At 39.3% G+C, this 13,335-nt stretch overlaps 1 protein-coding gene across 12 annotated transcripts in view; it reads right to left on the bottom strand.

Moving 5' to 3' along the window:
• SCHIP1 (schwannomin interacting protein 1) overlaps positions 1-13,335 on the bottom strand; it is a 125,704-nt gene that overhangs the window by 15,693 nt on the left and 96,676 nt on the right. The gene's annotated exons all lie outside the window — the stretch shown is intronic.

Here is a 13,335-nt window from a genome sequence, read left to right as displayed (position 1 = left end):
ATCATTAAATCACAATATACAAATAGAAATGTGGACTCTATAGAGCATTGGAAGGGAACTCAAAAAAATACTTATTAGACACTCCCTATCTTATAGATGAGAAAGGAAACACTTTCACTTACCTGGACATTAATTAGTGAGTAAAGTGTTAACCAAGAAGAGTGAATGAGCGGGGAACTAACTGCAGTAGAAGAGTGGTCTGCGGGATGGGGGAAGCAAATGCAGAAGAGGGATGGAAAGCTGGCTCTCCCGCCATTATGTGCCCAGAGCAGTTAAGGGCAGTTTCAAACTCTGTGCTAGAGAGAAGGCTGGGGGAAAGGGGGGCACCATGTCTCTTCATGTCCTGTCCTCACCCCACGTCTTACAGGACTCAGGCTTTTGGCTTCCTCAGCGAAAGCCACGGAAGGTAGCTCCGAAGGCGGCTGGAGTGTGAATGGCCCTCTGGATTTTCTTCTCCCAATCCTGCACATACTTTTTGTCTGCTCCCTTTTCTAAGGCTCGTTAGTTCTGGACCTTCCATCTGTATGTGTTTGCGTGAGGGCTGGTAGGCATCCGACTCCACGTGGCCACAGAATCTTCTCACTACTTAAGTAACGGATAGAGAAGTGGACTAGCGTTCACCAGCTTTTCTATGGTGAAGCAGCAGCCCCTGTGGCCTAACCCGATTCTCTAGGGAGCTATAAATACTTGCATTCCTCAGACAGCTGCTGATTCTAATTCCACATCAGTGTCTAGTTCCTTCAATAATGACCACTTATATGTAATTCAATTTGGAATTATAGGATCTTAATGTTAAAAAATGCATTTTCACCAGAAATATTTTCTGCACGAATTGAAGACCAGAAAGGGTACTCTTCTGATACTGCAATAATAATGGAATAAAACAGCCATCTCTCCTAGGTGCCAAATGTGGTCTACTTTCTCTTAATTAAAGCCAAATGATTTCTCAGCAATCTACTTTCTGAAATAAAAAGAATTACCACTTTTGAGCATCTACTATATTGTAGGCACTTCATATATATTACCTCTAATCCTCAGATACACCTAAAACAAGTATTATGATCTCCATTTTGCATATGAGAAAACTAAGGCTCAGAGGTTAAATTATACAAGGTCACAAAGCTGGCATTTTATCCTAGGAGAGTGTGGTGAGAAGCCAGGGCACTATAAGAAGGCTAGAATAAATTCATGAACGGAAGAATAAAAGAGAAGATGAAAAAAAAGCAAAACAAAAAATTGGAAACAACTTCAGTGTCAAACAATAAGAGATTAAGTATATTATGGATTGACAAATATACACTGATATGTATAACACAGATAACTAATGAGAACCTGCTGTATAGCACAGGGAACTCTGCTTAGTGCTCTGTGGTGACCTAAATGGGAAGGAAATCCAAAAACGAGGGGATAGGGCTTCCCTGGTGGCGCAGTGGTTGAGAGTCCGCCTGCTGATGCAGGGGACGCGGGTTCGTGCCCCAGTCCGGGAGGATCCCACATGCCACGGAGTGGCTGGGCCCGTGAGCCATGGCCGCTGAGCCTGCGCGTACCAGAGCCTGTGCTCCGCAACGGGAGAGGCCACAACAGTAAAAGGCCCTCATACTGCAAAAACAAACAAACAACAACAAAAAAGAGGGGATATATGATACATATGGCTGATTCACTTCGCTGTACAGTAGAAACTAACACAACATTGTAAAACAACTATACCCCAATTTAAAAAAAGATTGATAGAACTACAAAAAAAAGTATATTATGGTGAAATATATGACAGGCCATTATGCAGCTAGTAAAAATATATATAATGGAACAGTTATGAATATGGGCAAATATCCCTGATGTATTGTTAAGTCAAAAACAGAAACAAAAAACAAGCTCTAAAACAACAGGTATACTATGATTCCAAGTTTGTAAACAAAAATGTGGAGCTCTCTGTACAGAAAAAGTGGCAGGAAATATACCTAGATATTTTTTTGTGGAAGAAATTCAGTTGACTTCAAATTTTTCTCTTTTGAGTGCCTCTGAGCTGCTATGTGTGGGCCTTTAGCAGGAATTTAAAAAAGGAAAAGGAGAGAAAATGGGTGAGTTGATTAGCACTGTGTGTTGTAGAAAGTTGAGTAGGATTAAATATTTGACAGCTGGAAGAGGATGGCTGCGTGTCTGACTCAGATGGTGTCTATGCAGGGACCATGACTCACGTATGAGTCAGGCTGGGCTTTTGTTTTTGGTGGGGTGCTGGGGGTAGGAGATCCTGCCCCCAGCAGGGGGGAGGGCAGTAAGAAACAAATTTTCTTATAAGTGAACATTTCTGTGGATGGACTCTTTGACTCAACTGTTGCCATCCCTCCCCAACCCAGTCTCAATCCCATTCTCCTTTTTGGATCTGCATAGATGATAGACTCTCAAGTAAAGGATATACATTTCACTCTTTGTATTTGTAAAGCCAGCCTGCCTATTTACTCTGCTCAGCCCAGACGGAGTTTAAACTTGTATCTGCCGGACCTGCTGATGAGTTTCAGCTGCTGGAGCTGAAGTTAGGCTCATCCCCTTCCGGACCGGTGTTTACCTCTGTGAGGCTGGGGTAAAGATACGGCAGTTGAAGAGTCCAGTGCCTGTGGATGTTTTTGAGGGGTATGGTTAGATTTGGTGAAAATCTTAATTGCAAATTCTTTTACTGTCTTGAACACTGAATCACTGCTTTCACCACTTCTTATGTTCATGTTTAAAATAATGTTGGGGCTGCCATTTAGGCTTGGTCCCATAGTAAGCTTCATCTCAAAGACCTTCTGTTTCATGACTCAATTTGTGGTCATTTGATTCTATTCAGTCATTAAAAAGAATGCAGTAGATTTACTGAATTGCATCAATTCTGTGATGCATGGTTATTCATCTTTGGCCATCTTCAACGTCGGGGTATGTCTCACAATCTCAGCCACCCATGCAGCTGGTGTCATGACTGCTCTACTGAGCTGTAACTCTGTCAGCCAACAAACCATATAAGGACCACTGAAGAAGAGGTGGGCTCTGGTAGTTGACCATTCATGCCTTCCGATAATAAAAAAGTGCCAGCATTGAAACCTGCAGAATGGGGGACAGTGGCTTGGAAGGTGAGGCACAGCACCTCCTGATGGCACAAAGGGTGACACTGTGGGGAAAAGCAAAGATGGACAACTCTAAGGGAAAGTGGTTAAATGGAGAACTGAATTGTGAATGTGAAAAGGGTGTAGGACTACCTTAACCAATATCACTTTTTCTTATTTTGTTGTATGCACAAAAGACACATGTGATAAAAATATATACCCAAATAAACCTGAAAGGACTTTTCAATAACTAAAACAAAAATTCTGGAATTCCCTGGTGGTCCAGTGGTTAGGGCTCCACGCTTCCACTGTAGACCCCGAATAGCCAAAGCAATCTTGAGAACTAAAAACGGAGCTGGAGGAATCAGGCTCCCTGACTTCAGACTACACTACAAAGCTACAGTAATCAAGACAGTATGGTACTGGCACAAAAACAGAAAGATAGATCAATGGAACAGGATAGAAAGCCCAGAGATAAACCCACGCACATATGGTCACCTTATCTTTGAGGCAGGAATGTACAGTGGAGAAAGGACAGCCTCTTCAATAAGTGGTGCTTGGAAAACTGGACAGGTACATGTAAAAGTATGAGAGCAGGGGGAGCAAGTTTGATTCCTGGGTGGGGAACTAAGATTCCTGCATGCCGCAAGGCACATCACCAAAAGAAAAAACAAAAAACAAAAAATAAAAAAATTTTAAGTGTTAAGGAGGCATGTGTCACCATTTTATTGGCAGTGGTTTTCTGAAATATCTTCCATGGGTTTTTAATGCATGTGATAATCTGAATGAGAATAATCTGAGGGGCACAGAAAATTTTACAAAAATACTGAACAAAACGATTGTGTTAAAACTCCAGATGACAGAGCTCACATGCAGTCAGTGAGGCTGTTTTCTCATAGCAGTGAGTGCTTATGTAAACTCTCAAAGGAGCCAGTCTTCATATGAGCTGTGTGTGTCCAGACACATGTGAGGGACCACTGTCTAAAGGGAGTGCAAATTTCAGTAATAAAGTCATGATAACTTGTCAAAGATGATGCACCAATGAAAAATCATTTCTAGAAGTTCTTTTAATTAAACATTTGGCTGCCCACTGGAGCCATTTTTAAATATAAAATGCAGCCCTGTGGCCTTTTTCTCCCTGTCTCCCACCCTTTTGCAGTAGCTCTGACAACTGAATTCTCACTGGCGATAATAATAAAATTCATAAGACAGAGTACAGCTGGATATGCCTCTAGCAAGATGTCAAATATCGCTTGCACAAAATTAATTGCACCTAATTAAACTGGGGTCATTGGCATTATTGTAAAGTGAGGCTATTTATTAGACAAAGAAAATTTCACAAATGCCAATTTGCTTTTCTTTCAGGTTTGTAAAAGAGAAGAATTGCTTACATGATTAAATTTGTTTTGCCATTTTAATCCTATTACTCTTCAGAAGATCCACTTCAAATTTTGCTTCACTTTAAAAATTGTGTAATATTTTAGAATACTGCAGATAATTCTTGGAGGAGGGCATAAAAATGATAGGTTTTCTGTAGATTACCCGATGAATTTTCAAATAGTATAAAAAAAGAATTTGCAAACTACCATTTGCAATGACAGGTATTTTGGAATTACTCATATGAAGGATTTTCTAAGCAAATTAATAGTACACATGTATGAGATTAATATGAAGTTCAAAAGGTATGTTGCATGTTACAAAGAGGTTGTTGTAGTATGTACCTATTACTTCAGGAAAGCAAATTTCATTGTGTTGAAACAGGACAACCTCTTCTCACTCATGCTGGGTATATATGACCACTGTGCTTACTTCTTCCAGGAAATTATGCAAAAATTATTACTATCAGAGACAAAAGGATGATTTACTTTCCTGGCAAAATGAGGCTGGTTTGACCTGTCATCTGTGGCAGATTATATATTCAGATTCTCAGTTCCTCACATTCGAAGCTCCTATGAATCCAATTTCTTTAAAGCTTCTCTAGATCACTGCTATCTGTCCTATTGAGACAACTCCCTGGGCTATGGTGCCTCCCCGCCCCCTCCCCTCCACGCAGCCCAAACACAAGAGGAGGTGGTGGGTAACTATTACTGGTCTTATCTCAGCCATTCGCCAATAAACCTATAAGAACAAGAAAGAAATGAGTTTTGATCTGGGGATGTTGGAACAGCTGAGATAAGTAAACAGTAATCATTATTCAAACGAGCGTCTCAAAAGCTCTCTGGGGCATTTCTGCTTTTCATAATCTTCACAACGCATGGAGAGAAGGGTATATAGCCTTTTCCAGGTTACAATATTACATTGCATACTTTGTGAATAGACTGTATTATGTTGTATTTATATTTATGTGCATGTAAATAAAATCTATCTTGGGGTAAGGGAAGAAGAGAAGTTGGGGGGTCAGGTTCATTTTGTGTTACTCTGAGAAAAGGAGAATGGAGATGGCAGAAAAAGTTTTCTCCATGATGTCAAATCAGCTTGTAATGTTTGAAAAATGAAAGACTTCCTAGATGTCTGTTACTAATGACCACTCTGTCCTGTGTTTTCACAGCAGCCAAGCCAGTTTCCATTCCTTTAGTAACACTAAGCTATATAAACTCAGAATCCGAAATATAATGCTGATTCAAGATTAATTTGGTCAATGAAAAAATATTTTATAGCAAAGTATTATACTAGTCATAAGAGAAAAAGAATATTTAATTTTTCTAAGAACATGAGTAAATCTAACATTTCTTAGAAACTTCTTTCAAAAATAGGTCATTCATTTCTCTCATTTCCTTTTAAGCTTTTAGCTGGAACATTTTTAAACAGAGAAAATGGACAAAGGTCATACGATCTCAGTTTGAAAAAGCTGATTATGTGTGGATTAGCACATTTTGAAGAAAAATACGGCACTTCCTATACTGGCCACATTTCAGTATAAGTCAAATTTAATTAGTTGAGTTATGAAGCAATATCAAAAATTCTTTTGCTGCAGTATTGGGCATGAAATGTCTTTATGGGATTATCGTAAGTCTAGCTTACATTTAATAGCTTGTCATTCTTTTAAAAAGTACTTTAGGAGATAGCGCTAATTAGAAAAATTCAGTGGGGCTGAAACCCAAAGGCCAACAGAGAAGGACTTACTCTCACAGGAGCAGCTTAAACTTGTCTTCCCAAAGGACCCTCCCGCTACTTCACAATTTCTCACATCATATGAAGTGAATTTTTACAGGTAAACACCCTTTAAAATGCATAAATAGAAGTCCACTGTTTTGCCAAAGGATCCTACTTACCTGGGTAGGCCCTGCCTTAAAAGTAAGCTTAACACTTCAGAATCCATTGCTTGGGCAATTAATTGTAAGTCCTCATTTAAAATTGAGTCCTGAGCTCCTTAAAGCAGTAAATTCAGCTAATATTTACCTGGTTTTGATTATTTAACTAGTTCAACATGTGTGCTTTGGAGCATTCTGGAGTGCCACATCAGTGACCTCAAAGTTCTAACATCCCTCAAGTACTTTTGTAAGAAAGAGGTAAGGTACTTCTAGCTCAATGAAGAATTTCAGGAATTGTAATACATTAGAGAAACACTAATTCTAATAGGGATGGAGAATATGGGTTACACAATTGCAACTGAACCTTTCCTAAGGCTTTTCTCCTACATTATTACTGAGGAAGGAGAATGGCAGTCAGTCTTTACAGACTTTAAATTTACAGGGAAAAAGTGACATTTCTTAGGAACGTTAAGTCTCATTATTAACCATCACCCTAAGGGGATCCAAAAAGTCATCGTGTTCTCAGAGAGGATGATCTCATCCCAGAATGTGGAGAGGAAAACATATGAACGAACAGGATATAAATAATCTTCCTTATGGCGAGTCAACAAGTGTAGCTTGTTATGAGCTACTGTGAAATACGTATGTGTTTAGATAGCTGTGTCTCCAAAGAGGGTAGATGACTAAGTGATTCTCAAATTCTGCTCTGCCAGAAGAGTTTCAGGTGGGCTTTGAGGGTTTATAGGGGAGGGATGGTGAGGGGCACTGAGCGCGAAGTAGAGTGGCATTGAAGGGAAATGGTGGGGGATGGCATGTTCTGGGCGGGGGTATCCCAACCCCTCTCCTTCAGTCCTCCTGGACCAGAGGTCTGCTTTGTTTTACATACATGGTTTCTGCACAGGATTTTATATTTCTGCTATTAAAAATAACAAAAACCTTCATGAGACTTCTAGTTACACATGGCATATCGAACACAGGAATTTATCTTCTCTCTCTTCTGAAATCCTACTAAAATAATATTAAAGGAAGAAATAAGGTATGAACTTACATGGACAAAGGAAATGGAAAAGGAGACAGTGGCACACAAGAGAGTTTTTTTTGCGGTACGCGGGCCTCTCACCGCTGTGGCCCCTCCCGTTGTGGAGCACAGGCTCCGCCCACGCAGGCCCGGCGGCCATGGCTCACGGGCCCAGCCACTCCGCGGCCTGGCCTGCGGGATCCTCCCGGACCAGGGCACGAACCCGCGTCCCCTGCATCGGCAGGCGGACCCCCAACCACTGCGCCACCAGGGAAGCCCCCACAAGAGAGTTTGAAAATATTTTGAAAGACAAAAGGCAGATGGATGAGGGGTATTTGACTTAATTACTTCAATTTGCTAGGTGTCTGCAGGGGTGGCTGGTGGAGAAGGCACATGCATTTTCACTTCAGGATCCTGGAAATACTCAGGTGCATCCAAAGGCAGGGGAGTGGGGTAAGGCTGCGTACAAACCAAACTGATTAAACAACTGAAAGGAAAACCTAGATCTTCTAACTTGTCCTGACTATGTGTGGTCTGGCAGGATGAGAAAGTTTACTATCTAGAGAGGCTGCATTAGGGGAGCTCTGGGCTAGGGCTCCCTTAGGCACAGCTGAGGTGGCAGTGAAGCGCCTTACTGAAATCAAAGGAATTAAGTGAAATTCTACGTGCTGAATTGTCAACCATTCCCCTGCTAGAGTCTTACACTGGCAGCCAGGCTTAAAATTCCTTAGGATGAAGTTGAAGAGTTCTTCCCTGTGACAACTTACAGCCCAAGAGAAAAGAGCTTTGAGCACTTTTAATTGGATGCACCCTTACAAACAGTTGTGTTTTTATTTGACCATTCTGAAGTGAAGTTCACCATTCATTAATGCAACAACTATTCAGTGACTATGTATTAGACACTGTCGAAGCAATAGTTATGGTGGTGAACAAAACAGACAAAGGCCTGCTCTCTTGGGGTTATTTTCGTACTAGAGAAAGACAAGGAACAGATTAAAAATATATATAATACAACATCAGGTAATGATAAGGACCACAAAGAAAAACAAATCAGGGTAAGAGGATAAGCAGGGTAAGAGAAGAGAAAGTGGTAGGTAGGTTGGGAGTTTACCTTTTAATTGGGTAGTCAGGGAAGGTCTCTCTGAGAAGACAATATATGTCTCCAAGCCCCAACCAGAAACTTTACAACAGCTTTTAGTGTTTTACACTTACTTATTAATAGAAATCAAAATGAACAAAAAAACAAACTCAGAAAAAATCATGGACAACGTAGAAATCAGAAGGAAACATTTTGAACAATTTAACTAAAATTAATGCCCTCAGTGAAATGAGAAAGCATGATGGGAAAAATTTTGAAAACATAAACAAAATGGACAAATTCTTAGAAAATACAACTCATCAGAACTGACTCAAGAAGAAATCAAAAGTGTGTACAATCTTAAAACCACTTAAAAAACAGAAGCTGTTAAAATCAAACATACAAAGTAGACACTGGGCCCAGATGGTTATACTGGTAAGAAACAGCTCATTCCAATATTATGTAGACTTTTCTTAGACAATACGAAAGGGGGAATAGTAGCTAATTCATTTACACCAGCATAAACTTATACTAAAACCAGAAAAAAAAGTTACAAGAAAAGAATACAACAGACCCATGTGACTCATGAATGTAAGTATAACAACCCCAAATAAAATATTATGTATAAAATCCAATACTGTTCAAAAAAAGATAATACCCCCAACCAATTTTGGTTTATAATAGGTATGCAAAGATTGTTCAATATTTTGAAAATCTATAAATGTAATTCATTAATAGATTAATAGAGAAAATCATACAATCATCTCAACAGATGCAGAAAAAGCACATGATAACATCAAATACCCATTCATGATAAAAATGTTTTTAAAATTATGAATATAAGGGAACAATGTTAATCTCATAAAGAGTAAAATTAAAGAAAACATAAAATTAACATCATCCTAAATGGAAACATTAGAAGCATTCCATTTAATATGAGAAATGAGCTAAGGATTCCAACTACTACCATTTTTAATCCTCAGTGTACTAGGGTACCTATCCAGTGCGGTAAAACAAAGAAAGAAACCAGAAGTAGGAGGACAGAAAGGAATTTTAAAAGCTGCTATTTTTTGTAGATGATATTGTTTTAAACGTCCAAAGAATGTACAGACAACTTTACTGGAAATAATAGGAGAGTAGAGAAATACTAGGTATAATAATAACGAAATGGCTGGATACACGACTAGTGTACAAAGTAAGCTGCAGCAAACAACAAGAAAGCATTATCTAAGAGAATTTAAGATAATATCAGAATATCAAATATCTAGAAATAAATATAACAAAAGATATGCAGTATCTCTAAATGGAAAACAGGGATAGGAAAATTTAATACTGTGAAAATGTAATTCTCCCCTAAATTATTGGGTTGGCCAAAAAGTTCGTTTGGGTTTTTCCGTAAGTTCGTTTTCCATAAGTTCGTTCGGGTTTTTCCATAACATCTTATGGAAAAACCAGAACGGACTTTTTGGCCAACCCAATATTTCCAGATTCAGTGCAATTCTAGTCAAAAATCCCAAGACAGTATTTTGCTGAACTTGATTTGATGATTTAAAATTTATATGGAAGAATAAAAAACCAAGAATAGGCAGTAGAAGAGTAAAGAGTCCAGATATCAGGACTTATTTTGAAGCTATAGTAATTAAAACTGTATGGTACTGGTGCAGGGATAGAAACACTAACCAATGAAATAGAATGTATTCCCATTAATGTATAGTCATACATAAGTGGTCTGTTAGATCAGTCAGTAAAAGAGAATTGTTACTAATAAATATGATGGAAAAGATGGTCATGTATATGGAAAAAGATGAAATTAGACTTCTCCATTCCAAATCAGGAAACCAACCCCTGACTGCTTACAGACTTAAAAAAAAAAAACACTTTTAACTCTTAACAGGAAATCTAGGTTAACGCCTTTTGGACCTTAGGATAGAAGAAGATCTTTTATAGAAGCCTCAGAAAGCACTGACTCTAAAAGAAAAGTTAGATAAAAATTACCATTAAAATTAAGAACTTCTGGTCATAAAGACACATTGAGGAAGTGAAAAGACAAGTTACAACCTGGGAGAAGATATTTGCCATACATACAGCATATTAAGGATTAGAATCATAACTAAAGAACTTCCATAAATCAATGAAAAAAACAAAGAATCCAATAGAAATTTGGACATGAGGCCCAAAAAGACATTTCACAGAAGGGGAAACAGAGATGGCTAATAAACATAATGAAATATCATTTAATACCCACATTCAGTTAACAAAAGTGTGAAAGAAGTTGACAATATTGAGTGTTAGAAAGGCTATATAGATCCACAGGATCTCTGAAGCATTGCTGGTAGGAGTGTAACTTGTGCAACTATTTTGAACAGTTTGGCATTATCTTCTAAATAGGAACATTCATGTATTTTCCTAGGAATACCAGTCCAAGGTACACACCAGAGAGAAACTCTTGCACACAGACAGCAGAAGACACATACAAGGATGTTTATAAGCAGCACTGTTTATAAGAGCAGAACCTCTGAAACACCCAATGCCTATCATCAGAAGAGATACATTCACATGGTGGAATATAATACAGCAGTCAAATCAGGGACGGGCAAAGGGGAAAATGGGGCAATTTAAATTTCAGAACAAACAATAAAATTTCTCAAGTAATCATAGTTTACTACATGGTTCAAGGTGAATAATATATGACCTTAATAATGTAAAATTGAATGGTTATTTGACCGCAAATTATAAAGTAATTATATTAGGAGGATGGGGAGGAATATATAGATATGTCTGTGGGAGGGCTGTAAAAGAGAGTTAAATCCCAACCTTCCGTATTTAGCAGTCAGTAAATGGTTTAAAAGTAAAAGGTAAGAAGATAAGCATTTTGCTCAGAGACATAAATACCAGCTTAAACAACTAAGGAGTTAAAAGTTGTTGTTTCTGGAGAGTGAGACGAGGATAGAGAGGGATGGGACCAGGGACTGTTACTTTTATGTTGTTATTATATACTCTGTAGTTAATTCTACTTTACTTTCAAAGTCATATAATACACATACACACACACACAACTTCGATTTTAAAAACCACAGCTCCCGTTTGGACCAGATGGACATGACAGGGCTGAGCAAAGAGATGGGGTTTCTAGAAGAAAACTTTTTGGTGCTTTGGGGACTACTAGAGGGCAGTAGCAGAGATCTATAAGACTATGGGGTCCAATCTACTCATTTTACAGAAGTGAGGAAACTGAGGCATGGTAAAAAACTAAGTAAATTGCTCAAGTCTCAGAATTAGAAGCTGACTGGGACTAACCCTCAGGTGTCCAGGTCCCTAGGCCCGAGGTCCTCCTGCCACATCCCACTAGGAGGAGAAAGAGGTGCTTCCATAGCAAAGGGGAAGGCTGACCCTCCAGCTCTGGAATGACATATGCCGAGAGCGAGGGAATCCTCTGAGCCTGAGCTGGCCCACACCCAGCTGAGGAGGACACGCCTAAACACTGCATGGCCAGGCCACAGCTCCTGTCTCCAGGCACTAGCTCACCAGGAGTGACTCCTAAATACGCACATATATGAGTGTGTGTGTGCTTTCTGATTTTTGCTGATTTAGACGAATCTGTAAGGATCAGACAGAAGTATGAGGCTTGCTGAAAGCTTGATAAAATAGATACTAAAGTGTCTAATTCTGGGCCTCTTATGAAGGAAAGAGTGGAAATCCGTTGGCTGAATGAATGCATGAATGCTATCATTTGTCTCCCACACCTGGTTTAACATGGTAAGTATACCTAGTATTTATACAGGGGATATTTGCTCTTAGAGAGCCCAAAGGAAGAGCCAGACATTCTGACGAGAAATGGATATTTGGGGAGGGATCAAGAGAATGCTGATGGGTCTTCAGTTACTACCATCTTTATTAAAACAATCTTTTATGTGCTTTAATCACTTGGAATACCTGTACTCGTAATAGTTAATTTTGCAGATTGTCTATACCCTCCCTAATCAAAGTGTGACCTATGGACTGGCAGCATGAACATCAGCTGGGAGCTTGTTATAAATACAGAATCTTGGGACTTCCCTGGTGGTGAAGTGGTTAAGAATCCGCCTGCCAGTGCAGGGGACACGGGTTCGAGCCCTGGTCCGGGAAGATCCCACATGCCGCAGAGCCACTGAGCCTGTGCTCTAGAGCCTGTGAGCCACAACTACCGAGGCTGTGTGCTGCAACTACTGAAGCCTGTGTACCTAGAGCCCACGCTCTGCAACAAGAGAAGCCACTGCAATGAGAAGCCCACGCACCGCAATGAAGAGTAGGCCCTGCTCGCCGCAACTAGAGAAAGCCTGAGTGTAGCAACAAAGACCCAACACTGCCAAAAATAATTAATTAATTAAAAAGAAAAAAAAATACAGAACCTTACATCCCACCCCAACCTACTAAATCAGAATCAGCATTTTAACACAATTCCCAGGTGATACATATGCACATTAAAGTTTGAGAAGCTCTGGTCTACAATCCTATTTTCTAGATAGAATCATAATTTTAATATATTTTAATTGGAATTAGAAGTTATGCAAATGATCAGTGATACCCTGAAATCAATTAAGGTAAAAAAAAAAAAAAAAAACCACCTGCAGGACAGTTTAAGCTCTGTAATAAACATTCAATGATCAAAGTGGGAATTGTATTTCTCAGTTACCAGTATTCATTGCAATCAAATGCAACGGGGGGTCAGGCTGGATGCTTTGGGACTGCTTAATGGGAAATCTGGTGGTCTGCCACACTTCTCCAAGCATCAGTCAGCTTGCTTAAGAGTGTAGCTTGACTCCCCCTTCACAATGCAAAATCAGAATTGAGTCTAGAAAAAAGATGAAATATAGAAATCTGACCTCAAATGGCTGGGCAAATGGGCCAAAAATCCCCAAAACTAAAACCCAA

This window comes from Phocoena phocoena, chromosome 4 (assembly GCF_963924675.1).
Source record: "Phocoena phocoena chromosome 4, mPhoPho1.1, whole genome shotgun sequence".
Lineage (NCBI taxonomy): Eukaryota > Metazoa > Chordata > Mammalia > Artiodactyla > Phocoenidae > Phocoena > Phocoena phocoena.
Note: the sequence above shows the minus strand (reverse complement) of the source record. Positions and strands in the feature narration are given on the sequence as shown.